Here is a 19028-nt window from a genome sequence, read left to right as displayed (position 1 = left end):
AGGATTAAATTATCCCTTTGCAGATGATATGATATTATATCTAAAGGATGCCAAAAATTTCACTCAAAAACTCCTAGAAATTATTGACACATTGAGTAAAGTAGCACGTTACAAAATTAACCTACAAAAGTCTATTGACTTTCTACACAACAATAACAAGCAATCAGAGAAAAAGCAGATGGAAACAGTCCCGTTCACCATAGCTGCAATTTATATATATATCGGAGTAAACCTGACCAAAGACATTAAAAAACTCTACAATGAAAGTTTTAAATCTTTAAAGAAAGAAATAGAGGAAGGCATCAGAAGATGTAAGGACCTCCCATGCTCATGGATTGGTAGAATTAATATTGTGAAAATGACCATCCTACCAAAAGTCATTTATAGATTCAACACAATGCCAATCAAAATCCCCGTGTCATTTTTCACAGAATTGGAAAAAAAAACTATCCTAAGATTCATATGGAAACACAAAAGACCTCGGACAGCCAAAACAAAACTGAGCACTAAGAGCAATGCCGGGGGCATTACTATAACAGATTTCAAGCTGTATTACAGAGCTAGTCATAAAAAAAAGAGGGTACTGGCACAAAATAGACCCATAGACCAATGGAACAAAATCGAAAACCCAAATTTGAGTAAATGCAGTTTCAGCCACCTGATATTTGACAAAGTGGCCAAAAACATTAACTAGAGGAAAGACAGCATGTTCAGCAAATGTTGCTGACAAAACTAGATCTCCACTTGTAGAAGAATGAAACTAAACCCCTACCTTTCACCCTCCACAAAAGTCAATTCCAAATGGCTCAAAGACCTGAATGTAAAGCCTGAAACTGAAACTATTAGAAGAAAACATTGGGAAAAACCTACAAGATATAGGTGTAGGAAAGGGTTTTCTAAACTGGACATCAATTGCTCGGGAAACACAGGCAATAAATAACAAATAGGACCTCTTTAAACTAAAAATCTTCTGTACATCAAAAGAGACAACCAAGAAAGTAGACAGAAAACCCACAGAATGGGACAAAATCTTCACCAGCAACACATCCGACAGAGGTTTAATAACCAGAATATATAACAAACTCAAAAAACAGAACCAAGACAAGAAGCAACGCAATTAAAAGATGGGATAAGGAGCTGAACAGAGAGTTCTAAGCAACCCAATTAAAAGATGGGCTAAGGAGCTGAACAGAGAGTTCTCAAAGCAAGAAGTAAGATCACTATGAAACATCTTAAAAGATGTTCAACATCACTAATGATTAGGGAAATTCAAATTAAAACCACTTTAGGATTCCACCTTACCACTAATAATTAGGGAAATGCAAATTAAAACCACTTTAAGATTCCTCCTTACCCAGTCTCTCTGGCTAAGATCAAGAAAACAAATGATACCATATGTTGGAGAGGATGTGGGGAAAGGGGTACACTCATACACTATTGGTGGGGCTGCAAAACGGTTCAACCCCTATGGAAAGCAGTGCGTAGAACTCTTAAAAAACTACAAATGAACCTACCATTTGACCCAGTTATACCACTCATTGGCAAATAACCAAAGAACCCATCCTATTGCAGAGACACTTGTACATCCATGTTTGTTGCTGCTCTTTTCACAATAGCTGAGAGATTGAAGCAATTTTGAATAATGTAAATGTGGCTCATTTATACAATGGAGTTCTACTCATCAGCAAAGAAAGATGAAATCATGAAACCTGCAGGTAAATGGATGGATCTAGAAACTGTTATAGTAAGTGAAGTAACAGACTCAGAAAAAAAAATTGATAATATGTTCTCCCTCATATGTGGATCCTAGAACCAAACCCTGAAAAGTAAGTATGTATCCAGACATAACTACAGGAACCAGGATAATGGAAAGAAAACGGAGGTAAAGGAAAAGAAAGAACCTGAAAGAGAAGAACAGTAGGAAACAGGTCTTAATAAGGGAGATATGGATAAAAATTGGGTTAGTTTAAGGGATGGAGGAGAGCAAGGTATACAAGGAACCTAGGGGATAAAGGGAAAGAAGGAGCTCAAGAAAGGTAGGACCACAGGAGAAGGGAATTAGTAAGGGAGAAAGAGGGGAAATGGGGGCACCTTAAAAGGGAAAATCATGATGGAGGTGTGAAGCAATGTGATAGATAAACAATGCCTAGGTAGTTTTGAAAACCAGACAGAACCATATTACTCCTACAACCTACTGACAAATTATATGTAGCAGATCAAGAAATATATGTCTAGGTAAGGTTTATCTGAGAACAACTGGCCTTTCCCTAAGATTTATCTATATGACACACAGTAATTACAAACACCAGACTGGTGCAACTAACCTTCTTGGGTGTTTAACAGGCATACTTTGAGGTCTATAATAATTTGATCAGAGGGACATAAAGGACACTTTTTGCTCCTTGCCCTCCTATGTCGAATAGTTCCAGGGGACTATGAGCATCTCTCAAAATGTCCTATAGTGGTGGTTGGTCACCTGTCCTCTTGATCAAGGAGACCAAGGAGACCCCACCAGATGTGGACTTGAACCAGTGTCCAGTCTATAAAGAGGAGGGTCAACACAGAGGAATCATTTCCTCCATGCTTCCAAGTGAAGACAGCCATTGTCAAGCCTTTGACTTAACTTCACATAGGCAGAACTGGTAAAAGAAAGGAGCCAGAGGGTCCTCCAAAGCCCATGTGACCCCTGAGGAACAGATCCTCAAATGACCTTAAGAGTAAAAATTAATCGTTTCATCTGGACCAACTGTGTGTCCTTAAACACCCAAAAGGAAAGTATAACCAAAGATTAAAGGTGCCAATATGATTTCATAAGAGCCCATATGTATTACTAAAGGCTACATAACAAGCATAACAAGCAACAATGCCAGACAGGCGATACCTTCCTTTGAGTTGCTGGCCATGGTGACCAAAGGGATTCCCAGATAGTAACCCAGCATAGAACTGGGAAATTGAACAGAAGACCCCAATCTTATCCCAAGAAATATTGACAACTTATTACCACTAGATGAGGAACAGCTGACCCTCCTAAAGCAAAGACCTCTAGACAGGGTGACTAGAGTCACCAGAAGGGCAAGTAGTGGGGAATGGCTGGGGGTGCCAACAACACAGCAGACAGTAGCAGGGATATCAGAATATAAGGGCTCTAGGGTGCTAAATGGGAAGTGGATGTATAAAAAAATTCTTCAAAGCATAAAAATTTGCTCCTTAATAATTAGCATATGTGAAAAACATTACCATTGAACTCTATCTGATGACTTTATATCCATGCTTAGATGCCAAAGAGCTCAGAAAGTAATCGACTGTCACTAGTAATAATCAGATATATAGAGATTAGAAACACATATGCATCTTAGTGTCAATTGTATTAAAAATGAATTTTTCTGTCTGAAACTGTATATTTTAATAATGAAATGGAGAACTTTTTCAGAGTTTAAAACTTCATTTAATTTTATGTCTTATAGTGTTTATATGGAGTACAATATTGTATAACTGTATTAATTCAACTGTAAACCTAAAAATTTACAGCCAGTTTTGAAAGAGAAGCATCTTATCTGTGGAAATTTTTATTGAATATGTCAATGTTGTTGTAATGAAATGCCTCTTCTAATTATATGGTTATTGCATAAATAATTAAAATAAAACTAAAAAAAATACTTGTTATTGTAATGGCTATTCATGGATTATAATCTATAAAACTGTTTTAAGAATATTTATATGCAATAAGAAAACAGATACATGTGCAACATGCAAAGAGTGAGCAATACATCTGTGTCTCCCCTCCAGCTGGATAATGTTAATTTTGCTGATATTTAAATAGTACTCTATCATCCAAATATATTAATATTGGTATCATAATCTACAGAAGTTTACCAGTGTTCTCTCTATATTCCAAGGCAGAAGATAATAGTCTATCAAGGTAAAATTTTACTCTTTTTTGAAAATGTTGATCATCTGAATTCTACTGAAAGACAATTGGCAGAGAATTTCCCCTTGTCTAACCCAAAGATAATTTTCTTTGAGGAGTAGTAAAGCATTTATCCTGACACTGGAAAAATGTCAGTTGATTCCTTTACAAGAAAGACATGCAGAAAATATTCATGACTTATAAATATCTAAACAAACTTGATGGTTTTCTGTAAATGCAAAACATGCATTTATGCCTTTCCTGCTGGCTATTAGGGACATAAATATTTCAAGGCTGACTGAGAGCACCTGACTCTGCTTCCTTCCTGGGCTTCCTAAATAACACCTAGCTTTGAGACCATCTGCAGTCCCTCCCACTTTTCCAGGTCTTAAACTTCCCTGCTGAATAGAAGAGATCAGCACATCCATCTCCCACTTCCTCTGCTTGGACACTGGCACTATCCATCTGAGGCTTCCGAAGTACTCCCATCTAGTGCTAATTTGTCCTCCTGAAAAGCTCCTGAGTAACATGAATGGAGACCTCTGGTTCCTCCAACATAAAATCAAAATAGAGAACCTGAAGCCTAGACCAATCAGTTTCTCATACCCAATGAGAAAGCAACCAGGAACATTAAAAGTACAAACAGAATCAAACTAAACTCTACAGAGGAAGGCTTGAGTTTCATTCCAGAAACTAGACAACAAAAGAAATCCTCATGCCAAAACCACAATGAAAAATCATAGTATTAAAATACTATGTCTCCATAATATATGACCAATCTTGTAGAAGAGTTACAGAATGAGAACCCCCAAGAGGTAAACCAGGACATAGAATTTAAAAGAACAATCATGAACATAATCAAGTATTCAACAAATTTAAAGAACAGACAAATAACTAAAAGAGGATAGAGATTAATATCTGACCAAATTCACAAAAGGGATAGGATTTTTGAAGAAAATTCAAGTTGAAATAAAGAAGTGAAACACACAATAAGTCAATTAGAAAAGTTGGGAGAAAGCCTCACCAATAGAATGAACAAAATGGAAAATAGAACCTCAAAATTGAATGATAAAGGTAAAGAGATAGAGCACTCAAGCAAAGAATATGGAAAAGAAAATAAGAATAGATTATGCAAGAAATGTGAGACACAACGCAAAGGCCAAATATACTCATCATATGCTAGAGGAAGGAAAAGAATCGCACATAAATTGTATTGACCAGATATTCACCAGGATTGTAGAAGAAATTTCCCCAAAATAAGGAAAGACATACAAGTACAAGAAGCAGAGAGAATACCAAATAGTTGGACCTGTAAAGAAACTCCCCACGGCATAGTAACAACACTAAATGCACACAATAAAGAATTCTGAAAGCTAAAGGAGAAACAAGTCACAAATGAAGAAAAAACACTCAAAATGAGAGCTGACTAATCAATACAAACTGTGAAAGGCAAAACAGCCAGTTCTAAATGACCATAGATGTCAATCCAGAAGATATTACCCAGAAAAACGGTCTACGATAGTTTAAAAGGAACTTCCATGACACAAATTGACTGTAAAAATTCATGTCTACAAAAGCAGTCCTTCAAAGAACACTCAAAGCAAATTAAAGGTCTATAAAATGGAGGAATTATACTCAAGAGGCAACAGAAAGAAATTAAATGAAGACATAATTGTGGAAACACAAAATTAGACCAAAACGCACAGAAATTAAAATATCAACAATCAATACACATCTTTAAATAATACCTTTAAATATCAATGGCTTGAACCCTAGTCAAAAGACACAGGCTAGTTTAATGGATTAAGAAATATAATCTATCTTTTTGTTGTCTGCAAGAAACTCACCAAACCTTCAAGAATAGACAATACTTTAAGGTGAATGGATAGAAAAAATATTCCACGCAAATAACACTAAGAAACAATCAGGGGGTGAATTTCTAATACCTTGTAAAATAGACTTCAAAGTAAAACTAAACAGAAGAGATGAAGAGGATCACTTTATTCAGATAAAAGGAACAATTGATGAAGAAGATATTAGAATCACACACACACACACACATACAAACACACACACACACACACCTATCAAATTCTGGTGCACCAAATTTCATAAAAAACAGTACTACAGGACTTTAGATGTAAATTAACCCCAAATCAGTAATAGTAGATGACTTTGGTACCCCACTATCTCCAACAGAAATGTGAGACAAACAAAAGAGATACCTAAATTAAATAATGCCACACACCAAATAAACCTAACAGGCATGTACTGAATATTCCACCCAGGCATCAAAGAATACGGCTTTTAATGAGCAACCCATGGAAGTGTCTCTAAAAATGAACACATACTGAGACATAAAACAAACCTCAACAAATAAATAAAATAACAAAGAAATAATTTCATGCATTCTATCAGACAACAATGCAACAAAACATTAAATCAACACCAAAGGAAGTTCTAATAACTACACAAATGCATGGAGACTAAACAATACACTCCTGAATGATGAAGGCATCAAAGAAGAAATTAAGAAAGAAATAAAACTGTTTCTGTAACTAAATAAAAAGGATAATATGACATAACAAAACCTCGGGGACACTTTAAAAGCATTCCCATGAGGGAAGTTTATAGCCCTAATTGCTTAATTTTAAAATCAGAAACAGCGCAAATAAACGACTTAATATTGCAGTTCAAGAATCTGGAACTTCAAGAACAAACAAAACACAAACCCTATAGATGAGAATAAATAACAAGAATGAGAGCAAAAATTAATGAAAGATAAACAAGGAAAACAATACAAAAAAATTAATAAATCTAAGAGTTGTTTTTTTCAAAAGATAAACAAGCTAGACAGACCAACCCTTAGCCCAGTTAACGAAAGGAAAGAAAGAGCAAATCCAAATCAACAAAATCAAAAATGAAAGGGGAAACATCATAAGAGATCCCCCAAAAGATCCAAAATAATGTAATGGAATTCTTCAAAAACCTAGACTTTATTAAATTTGAAAACCTGAAAGAAACGGATAAATATCTAAATACATTGGGAACTACCAAAGCCAAACCCAAAACAGATCAACAGCTTAACAACCCATAACAAGCAATAGAAATCCTCCAGAAAAGAAATTCAAGTCTAGGTAGATTTGCCGCATAATTTTACCAGACATTTAAGGAAGACCTCCAACCAATGCTACTTAAAATATTCAAAAGACAGAAACAGAGGAAGAACTCCCCAAATCCCTCTATGAAGCCAGAATCACTTTACTGCCAAAACCAGATAAAAACACAACCAAAAAAGAGAAAATTTATAGACCCAAATCCTTAGTGAGCAGAGAGTCAAAGATTTTCAGTAACAAACTTGCAAACTGCATAGAGACACACATAAAAAAGATCATCCACCATGATCAAGTCAGCTTAATTCCAGAGATGCAAAAATCATTCAATATATTTAAATAAATAAGTGCAGTAATTTATATAAATTGACTCAAAGACAAATTCACAGGGTTATCTCATCTCAATAGATGCAGAAAAGGCCTTTGACAAAATTCAACATGTGTGTATGATAAAAATCCTAGAGAGAAATGTACTAGAAGGAAAATATTAACACAATAAAAGCTATGTAAAACAAATACATTGCCTACATCATTCTAAATGGAGAAAAGCTTGAAGAATTCCCAAGAATTCATGGGAACCCTCCCATTCACAATAGCATAAAAAAATAAAAATAAAAAAAAGCAAATTAACTTGATGAAAGACATTCAATATCTCTACAATTAAAACTTTAACTCTTTGGAGAAAGATACTGAAAAAGACATCAGGAGATGGAAAAATGTCCCCTGCACATGGACCGGACCAATCAATATTGTGAAAATGACTATCTTATGAAAAGCAATCTGTAAATTTAATATAATCCCAATCAAAATCCCTAGGACATTATTCACAGAATTAGCAAAAACAATACTAAAACTCATATGGAATCACAAAAGTATATGGATAGCCAAAGCAGTCCTGAGTGCAAAGAGCAATGCTGGGATTTACCTTACCATGACAGATCTCAAACAATATTACAGAACTATAGTCATAAAAACATGGTACACGCAAAGAGCAATAACAAAAGACACCAAAATCAGTCCTAAATATGAGTACATGCAATTTCAGCCACCTTATATTTGACAAAGGTGTCAAGAACACACAATGGAGGAAAGACAGTATCTTCAGCAAAATCTGTACAAAACTGAAACTAATCCCTCATCTTTCACCCTGCACAAAAGTCTACTCTTAATGGATCAAAGAGCTCAATGTGAAACCTGAAACTCTGATATAGTTAGAAGAAACCTTAGGCAATACCCAACAAAATATACATGCAGGAAATGACTTTCTACATCAGACATTACTTGCTCAGAATTTAAGATCAACAGTCAACAAGTGGGGCCTCACTAAACTGAAAAGTTTCTGTACAACAAAAGAAACAACCAAGGTAATGAAGAAGAGACTTGCAGAATGGGAGAAAATTTGTGCCAGCTACACGTTGCATATGATTAATACCAAGAATATATGAAAAAAATTCAAAAATAACAGATCATGAAAATAAATGACCCTGTTAAAAGATGGGCTAATGATCTTAACAGAGAGTTCTCAAAAGAAGAAATAAAGATGGTAAAGAAACACATTAAGAAATGCTCAACATCCTTAGTAATTTGGAAATGCAAATTAAAATCACTTTAATATTTCCTCCTATCCCAATGAGACTGGTTCAAATCAAAAAGAAAAAAAAAGAAGATACCATATACTGGAGATTGTGGGGGGGGGGAAAGGTAACCCTCATTCACTGCTGTTGGAATTGCAAATTCATGCAACCGCTGTGGAAAGCAATGTGGAGAACTAAAAAAAAAAAACTGAAAATGAACCTAACATATGATATAGTTCTACTTCTCCTTGGCATATACCCAAAGAACTCATTCTACTGAAGAGATACTCATGCATCCATGTTTGTTGTGTGTCTTTTCACAACAGCTAAAAAATGGAAGCAACCTAAGTGTCCGTCAACCGATGCATGGATAATGAAAATGTTGATCGTTTGCACAATGGAGTTCTACTCAGCAGTAAAGAAAGAGGAAATCATGAAATTTCCAGGTAAATGGGTGGAACCACAAATTGTTATACTAAGTGAAGTAGCATAGACTCAGAAAAACAAATGACATTTGTCCTCCCTCATTTTTATCCTGGAAATCAATTCTTATATGTGAGAATGTAACTGCTGGAGCCAGGAATGGAAGAGGGAGGGTCATACAATGAACCATGGGGGTAAACAGGAAGAAAGAGCTCAAGAAACAAGATCCATAGGAGATAGGTCTTATTGAGGGTGAAGTGGAGAAAATGGGGATATTTTAACTTGAAAGAGGGTTAGACAAGGAGAGAGAGAGAAGAGAGATAAATAATGCTTGGCTGTTGTGAAAACTCAGAGGGAAAATTATTAGCTCAAACACCTATTGAAGAATTACACATACAGTATCTGTGCATGAGTCTGTGTGTAAAACTGAAGGCTATATAACAAGAAACAATGCTACTCAGCAGAAACTTCCCTTTGAGTTGTTGACCAAGGTAATAAAAGTGACTCAAAATCAAGACAGATTATTGCCACAGCCCTTGTTTGCCTGCTAAAAGTTGAAGGTAAGATCTTTTGCTGAAGACAGAACATACTTCAATCACAGGAGCAATGGAGCTAGAACTGACCTGGAAGTCACCTTCCTGAAGGGTAGCTCTCATAGTTTTATAGAAAACTATGCAAGCTGCTAAGGGAGAACATCTGTTGATAGTCTCACCCCAGCTTTAAGGCCTAATAACCACAACAATGATCAGCACAGCAAACTATATTGGGCCAGTGGTGGTATTTTTATCTTGGAGTAATCAGCAGTTACCTATTTGGACCTAAATCAGACTCAATTGGATGGAACTTATATGCGGTAGTGTAAATAGAGCCAAATATACATGGTTGGAGAAAGCATAGATCTTAGAGAAAAGCTCAAGATTGCCACATCCTTAGACAAGTGCAATTTCTTTCTATGTGCTAAATATATTTCTTTATATTACAGACAAGTATGGTAGTCATCACCTATCTAAAAAGCTTATTTTGCAGCAGATGGAGACTATTCCAGAGTTTCACAACTGATGACATACAAATAAATGCTATGAGATGCACAACACTAAGTGACACAATTAGAATGGAACCTCTACACCTAAGTCTCATGGAACATAATGGAACAAGGATAGGGGGGGGAATACAAATGCATTTCTCTACTCTCATCAATTAAGCTCCCTTATGCAATGATCACAAAAGGGCACAAATGGCCAAAGCATAGAGAATAAGAGTTTGTAGAGGGTTCCCTGAACTCCTATATTAAATTTCACCCTCACAGGGAGGGGTCAGGGACCATTACAGAAGAGGGGACAGAAAAATTGAAAGAGTCATGGGATATCCATATGGAAGCAGTCTTACAGGTTCCTGAGTGTTCATATGAGCCTATAGCAATAGTGTCATCATACACAAGACCCATGCAAACTCAAGCAGATGAAAATTCACCATATAACCAGGAAATTGGACAACAGGCTCCAGTATTAGCTAAAGGACTATTGGGAGCTGATTATTGCTGGGTGAGGGAGTGTTGATCTTCTTAAAGGAAGTGACTCTAAATTGTCTGACTGCACCTCAGTGAAAAATCTTGCAATGGACATGTGGGCACACTTATTTGACTTGGTAGGCCTTAAGGTAAAAGCATGAAATTCAGTGGGGCTCTATGGGATAGTACTGATGGGATGGGGGTATAAAGGTGATTAAGATATTTTGTATGTAATATGCAAAAATTCAGCAAAAATTATACAAAAAATGCATTTGATATAGAAAAACTATAGAAAAATTCAGCATGAAACTTCAAGAATTATAGTCATATGAGATCTACATTTTTCTTTTCAATAATTTTGTCTTTATCAAATCTTTATCAAAGGTATATTAAGTTTTGTGATTATCCAAAGTTATTGCCTCTTGCATGCTTCAAAATGTATTAAGTCTTGCAAAATGTATTGTCTTGTATCTGCTTGCTGATTCTAGTTAGATATTTTATCATCCATGTGAGGGATCTATTATGCCTTTAAAAACAAGGCATATAATCTATGATGAATCCCTGAGATAGCCCATCAAGAAGCATTGTTTACTGTTTTATCATCTGAACAGAAATAGAAAATAGCAGCTCTACTCTACATCCAATTGGTAAGGGTGATTACCCATGAACACCAAGAAATCTGATGGTTACTATGTCTCAAATGTGATTTTCTCATGATCTTTGTCTCATACATAATTTGTTTTCAATTTTTTTAAAGTTTCATTGTTTTCCATGTGTGTTCATTTTCTTATTTGTTACTTGATATACTCCCTCCCCCCTCTCCTTTTTTTAAATCTGTCATTCTCGCCATCCTCCTGTTTGTGACAAGTACTGAACCAAGGGGTTCAAAATTAATTATTTACCTAATTCACATTTATATATCAATCCTAAGTAAACATATAAGGACTTCAACAAGAGGGAGGGGTTATGGTACTTATGTCTAAGACTCCAGATTAAATTCTTTGAGATCAATTCTAGATACTGTTTATAGTTCAGGTCATTTTAAACAGGCATACACAAACTAAACCTCATTTGATTGGCACTAGAAAAGTAAACTAAATTCTAATTTGTGAGTCAAAGTGAGCACAATCAGTTTTATTGTGAACTACCCCAAATGCCACAATTTAAAATAAAAATATAAAAAATTTACAATTATAAAACAAATGTAAATTATACTGAGCTATGAAAATAAAACACAACATTTAACTGAGAACAGTAGTGCCATTTGAACACTAGCTAAAAAGTGTTCTGGTACATTTTAAAGTTCTATCCATTGAATATGAAATTCTAGTGTCTTTCTGATACAACAAAATTGTTTAGATTGTAAAATCAATCATATAAGAAATAGGTTTGTGATAAATTTAATGTATGTATATATTAATTGATGTTAATCTAAGTTCAGTTTAATGAACTTAGAAAATTGATTACTGAACAATTATTCCTGATAGGATACAATTAAAAAAATCTTAGCATAATTTTCCATAAACATCAGAAGTTTATGAAAAACATATTACTTAAAAGATGTTGTTAAACATATTGAAAAAATTAAAAGGGTTATTTTAATAAATAGCAATAAAAATGATTTTTATTAAATCAGGATAGTTTTTCAGAGTGATGCTGTTCTGGGGTACAGTGTTTCTGGGAGCATTGCATTGAATGCAAAATAATGGGTTTTGTTTTCACCACAAACAAAAAAGATTGAAAGGGATAAGATCTACATACATATTACCTTTAGCAAAGAAAGGATATTCCTGCCCAATTCAAATAATAAATCAAGCATACAAGCATTAGGCAGAGAGAGGCCTGAGAGATAGAATGACAATGAAATACTACTTGGTAAAATAGGGGGTTTTGTTCATGGTAATGCCCTTTTAAGGCAGCTGTTCTGTTTAATTCATCTGTTCCTCTTTTCCAATATTAAAATGTAATTGACAGACAAACAATCCATATAATTATGTATTAGTATCACTAGTATCACTGAATATTTACTATTTTATAATTCCCAAAATAATGAACATGAGAAGTCATGCTCTGTATTCACTCTCAGTTACTAGAGTCATTTAAATCTTGTAATCCTAATTATAATTGAATTTTACAATATTGAGAATCTATAAGGTATATTACAGATTTATTGAATATATCATAGCTAATGAAAGTGTAATGAGCAGCTAGAATGCAAGAGTAAGCAATGATTTATTGTCAACTATGGTTAGTATGAGATCTTAAGACTTTTTATAGGAAAAGAAATGATGTAAATATAAAATACATTGTCTCCATGGTCTGAATGGATGCTTCAGAGAAGGCAGAATGATGACCTTCCATAAGCTTTAGTCCAAAATGCTAATAACCTCCTTCCTGTTGAATGATCATATAGATATAATATTTAGAAATTGTCAAAGACTTATATCTCCAATATAGCTAGTATGTTCAGGATAGCTATAGAAAATAAATACTGTGGTTAAGACTGTATTAATATTTGGGTAATATATCATAAACCATAAATCATGTAATTATTAGAGAATGTGAAGAATATTTCCTCTTTTCTGCACCTGATAATCTGCATGTGTCATTTTTGAATAATAAGCAAAGGAGATGGCAATCAATTGTGAGGGAGTGGAGGGACATAGCAGGAGTAGTTGGAGGGGGCCTGGGACAGGGAGAAATAATGTAAATACAATAATCTCTGATTAAGGCAGAGAGTGGTAATTTTCTATGAATATAAACATATGTATTTAGGGAGAAAAGGTTTAATATTATGTAAATTTAGCTAATGAATAGAATTAAATTAACTCTAGCTCCAATGATGTCATCTACCATGGGCTTTTGAGCAAGTTGACAGTATCAGGTTTGAATTCTCTTCTGTGGTATGGGCCTAAAATTGCATCAGAGAGATGCTGACTTTCTCCTCAGCAGTTGTGCTACTATTGCACATATGGGAAAATCTGGCAGTTTACCATGAAAGTGCCAAGGGAGAACATCAATCAGTGGTCCAACACCAGCTTCAAGACCATATAACCACATCAAAGGCCAGCACAGCATATGGAATTGGTGCAATAGTGGCACTTTTATCTTGAGGGCAATCAATTAGCTAGCTAATTTGACTAAAAGCCCACTCAGTGAGAGGAAACTCAAGTGTGGTACAGTAAACATAACCAAATACACAAGGCTGGAGAGGTCATAGATCCTAGAAAAAGCCCAAGATTGTCACATCCCTAGACTAATGTAACTTCCTACATTTTGCAAAATATGTATCCTTACATTTACAGAAACACATCCCAATCATCACTTATCAAAGAAGCTTCTTTTCGTCAGACTGAGACTATTACCATGTACTACAACTATTCACACACAGACATTGTCTATGAAGTGCCCAAACCTAATTAACAGATCTACAATGCAACTTCTAGACCTAAAGCTCATGGAACATAGAACAAGGGTAAAGAGGTCAGTAATGAATGTCTCAACTCCCATTAATGAAGCTCCCTCATGCAACAGAGGACCAAGAACAAAATATGCCACAAATGGCCAAAGCATAGAGGCTAGGCGTGTGCAGAATACTGGTGACAGGACAGGGCTCCTATATTACACTTCACCTACCAATGGCTCAGGGGCAATTTTGAAAGAGGGGGCAGAGAGACTGTAAAAGCCAGGAAGGAGGTGCACACAATATGGAATTAGAGTCCTACAAGCTCCTGGGACCCTTCACACATGAATCTACAGCTATGGAGTCAACATACCCAAGTCCCATACAAATTCAAGCAGACAAAAACCTGGGGAAATGGACAGCAGACCCCAATCTTAGGTAAAGAAATAACTGGTAATTGATTACTGCTAGGTGAGGAAGAGTCAACCTTCCTGAAGTGTGGGACTCTAGAAAAGCTGACTAGTTCACAGTAGACAAACTTGCACTGAGGAACATCTGGGGACACTAATTTGACACAATAGATCTTAACACAAATGACAAAATGTATGAATTCCAGTGGGAAGGGGTGCACGATGGGAGGGTGCCAGTGAGGACTGGGGTATAAAGATGATTAAGACTGACTGAAGTGTTCTTTATGAAATACACAAGAATTCAATAAAAGCAAAATTTAAACAAAGGAAATGAATAAACAAAAATAATGAGACATAGAAATCAAAGATCACTGTATTAAACTTTTGCTTTGCTATTAGTATTACTTATAACTTATTTTAGTCAATATATTTATGTTTTGTTATTAATTTATTTTTTGCATACTATTTTAGTCAGGGTTCTCTAAAGAAACAGATCTGTATATATATATATATGGAATCCATATGTATATGGATTTATCAGATTACTTTACAGGACAGAATCTGTGTACTTCAACAATGGCTGCACCACAGGAGAGGCTAAGATTCCAGTAGTGTCTCAGTCCACAAGGCTGAATGTGTCAGTAGTCCCAATCTGGCACTGAAGGCCTAATAAGTTTCAGGAGATCTGCTGGACTTCAAAGCAGCAAGATGAACTTACCAATGAGAGAGAAGGCATGGAGCAGAAAAGTAAGAGCTCCCTTTGCCATGGCCTTTTATATGGACTGCTTTCAGAAGGTAATGCCTACATTTAGGGTGGGGCTTCCACCTACATATGATCTAATCAAGAAGGTCTCTATTATTTCAGTTAATCCCAGACCCAGTCAAATTGATACCCAGGATTAGCCATCACACACACACACACACACACACACCTATATGTGACATTGTTTAATGGTTATTCAGATACAAATTTATATAATCTTCCTTATCATTTTATAATGTAAATAACACTATTATCATCAAAATACAGGAAAGAAACTAATGCTCACACAGCTTGAACAACCTCCCATAGCTATTTAACTACTAAGTATTACAGTGGTGCTTTGGTACCTGTCTGATCAGCTTGAAAATCTTAACGGTAAAAACTACTCTACTTTGGATGAACCGTTCTTGTATTGCACTTTATTAGTTCCCTCATCTCTATGAATTTTCCAATTGAAACATACATATGTTAAGATTTAAATCTGAAAAAAAATATATAAAAAAGGGGGAGGGGGCTGGAGAGATGGCTCAGTGGATAAGAACACTGATTGTTTTTGCAGAAGACCCGGATTTGAATTCCAACACCCACATGGCAGCCAACAACTATTCATAACTCCAGCTCCAGGGCATCTGACAATCTTGTCTGTCCCCCACAGGCATTGCAAGACACAAGTGCACTTACCTACATGCACGCAATACACACATCCACATAAAACAAACAAACAAACAAACAAAGCTAAAACACAAAAAAAATATGGTTCAAATCTGGCAACCATTTAAGAGAGACAATGTGTGATGTTTGTCTGTCTAGCACGGGTTACCTAAATATGAATGATGTCTTCAGTCCCATACATTTACATGTGAATTTGATAAATTTGTTCTTCTTAACAAATGAGTAATATTTTATTATGTAAATGTGCAATAATTTCATTATCCACTCATCAGTTGATGAATAGCTAGGTCATTTCCATTTCCTGGCTATTGGGAATGGAGGAGTAATGATCATGCATGAACAGGCATCATTGTAGTAGGATATGTAGTCCTTTGGGATGAGTTGCTTGGTAGATCTACCTCCTTAGCTTTATGTGGAACATTCACAATGATTTCTATAGTTGTAGGCACAATTGACACACACACCAGTAGTGAAAAAGTGTTCCTATTTCTCTACATCCTTACCTACATTTGTCATCATTTGTTTCTTGGATCGTAGCCATTATAACTAAGAATAAATCTCTGACTTAGATGACATCTCAAAGTAGTTTTAATTTGTGTTTCCCTGATGACTAAAGATGTTGAACATTTTTAAAAAATTCTCAACCATTTGTATTTCATCTTTTGGGAACTCTCTGTTTTTTTTCCTTAAACCAATTTTTATTTTATTTTATTTTATTTTTTGTTTTTGATGTTCTGCTTTTTGGGTTTTTGTATATTCTAGATACTAACATTCTTTGAGATATGTGACTGATCAAGATGTTTATACATTCTAAAGATTTTTTTCATTCCAATGATAGTTTTCTTTTTATGTAGGTGATTTTTAGTTTCATAAGATCCCATTTTTCAACTGTTATCAATGCCTGTGCAATTAAGTTCCTGTTCAGAAAGTCCTTTCTTGTATCTATGAGTTCCACTGCATTCAGTACTTTCTACTCTGTCAGATATCAGGACATATATTTGGAGTTGTGACTCTCCTGTATATATGACTGTCCAGTTTGACAGGAGCAATTTATTGAGGCTGATGTCTATTTGTTAATGTCTTTTTTATCCTCCTGGTAAAAAATCAGGGAGCCACAAGTGCATGGACTTATATTCAGGGCCTCAGTTCTATTCCATTATCCAATATGCCCATCTTTATGCCAAAGTCATATTGTTTTCATTAGTAAAGTTCTGTCATACATTTTGAAATTAAGAATGATAATTCCTATGGCTTTTCTTCTATTTGTTCGGGATTATTTTGCAATCCTTAATTATTTGGATTTTGACATGAAATTTAAGATTATTTTTAAATTTCCATGAAGAACAGTACCACACATGAGTTTACTCCCTTTGAGGGGATTTTAGTCGAATCAGGTAGCAGTTGATTGCCCCCAAGACAAAGTGCCACACTTGCACGAATGAAGTATGCTGTGCTGCCTCTTGATGTGGTTATTTGGTCTTGAAGCTGGTGTTGGATCATCTGTTGATGTTTTCCCTTGGCATTTTCATAGAATTCTCTAATACTATGAAAGCTAGCCTTTAGGGGAAGTGGCTTCCAGGTCAGTTGCACCCCTAAGTTTCCAAATCTTGTGTCCTACTTATGTTTTGTCTTCAGCAGTAGGGTTTTACCTTCAAGTGCTGGGAGGCCATCAAGGGCTGTGGCAATAACCTGGGTAAATGGTGAGTTTCTTGGACCACCCTGACTAACAGCTCAAAGAAAAGTATCTCCTGTTTGGCACTTTTTCTTGTTATGTAGCCTTTAGCTATACACATTGAGTCATGTAGAGATAATGTATATATAATTTGTCAGTAGGTTTTTGGACTAATGTGGTTCCCCATGTATTTTTAAAGTAGCTAGGCATTATTTATCTCTCACTGTCTAACACATCCACCATGATTTCCCCATTTTAAGTGCACCAATTTTCCCCATTTCTCCCTTGATAAGCTTCTAATATTGTCCCACCTCTCTTGAGCTCCTTCTTCCTTTTATCCCCAAGGCTTCTTATATAACCCTTCCTCCCCCCTTCCACTTAAATAATCCCATTTTTATCCATATCTCCCTTAGTAACACCTATTTCCTACTGTTTTTAATCTCTCAGTTTCTTTCTTTTCCTTTATCTTGCTGGTTCCTTTTCATTATCCTGGTTCCTGAGGTTATGCCTGGGTACATATTCACTTATACAGATTTGGTGCTAGGATCCACATATGAGGGAGAACATACTTCATTTGTTTTTTCTGAGACTGTGTAAGTTATATCACTTAGTATAACAGTTTCTAGTTCCATCCATTTATCTGCAAATATCATTTCATCTTTCTGTACTGCTGAGTAGAACTCCATTTTGTAAATGTACCAGATTTTCATTATCCACTCCTCGGTTAAGGGATACTTAGGTTGCTTCCATCTCTTAGTTATCGTGAAAGTAGCAGGAACAAACATGGATGTACAAGTGTCTCTGAAATAGGATGAGTTCTTTGGGTATATGCCAAGGAGTTGTATAACCAGGAAAAATAGTGCATTTATTTTTAGTTTTTTAAGGGTTCTCCACACTGCTTTCCACAGAGGTTGAACAAGTTTAAAATCCCACTAGCAGTGGATGAGTGTTCTCCTTTCCCAACATCCTCTCCAACATTTGGTATCATTTCTCCTCTTGATCTTAGCCAGTCTGAGTGGGGTAATATAAAATCTTAAAGGGATTTTAATTTGCATTTCCCTAATCACTAATGATGTTGAACACCTTTTAAGATGCTTCTTAGCCATCTTTAATCTTTTGAAAACTCTCTGCTCAGCTCCTTAACCCATCTTTTAATTGGGTTACTTCCTTTCTTGGTTCTTTGTTTTATGAGTTCTTTCTAAATTCTGCATGCTAAACCTCTGTCACATGTGTTTCTAGTGAAGATTTTCTCCCATTCTGTGTGTTTTCTCTTCACTTTCTTGGCTGCTTATTTTAATACACAATAGCTTTGTAGTTTAATGAGGTTCCATTTGATGATTCATGACCTTATTTCCTCAGCAACTGATGTCCAGTAGAAAATCCTTTCCTACACCTATATCTCATAGGTTATTGCCAATGTTTTCTTCTAACAGTTTCAGAGTTTCAGGATTCACATTGAGGTCTTTGATCCATTTGGAGTTGACTTTTGTGCAAGGTAAAAGACAGGGGTTTAGTTTCATTCTTCTGCAGGCAAAGATCCAGTTTTGCCAGCACCATTTGCTGAACATGCTGTCTTTCTTCCAG

Source organism: Nannospalax galili, unplaced genomic scaffold (assembly GCF_000622305.1).
Source record: "Nannospalax galili isolate Female #2095 unplaced genomic scaffold, S.galili_v1.0 scaffold131, whole genome shotgun sequence".
NCBI lineage: Eukaryota > Metazoa > Chordata > Mammalia > Rodentia > Spalacidae > Nannospalax > Nannospalax galili.
Note: the sequence above shows the minus strand (reverse complement) of the source record.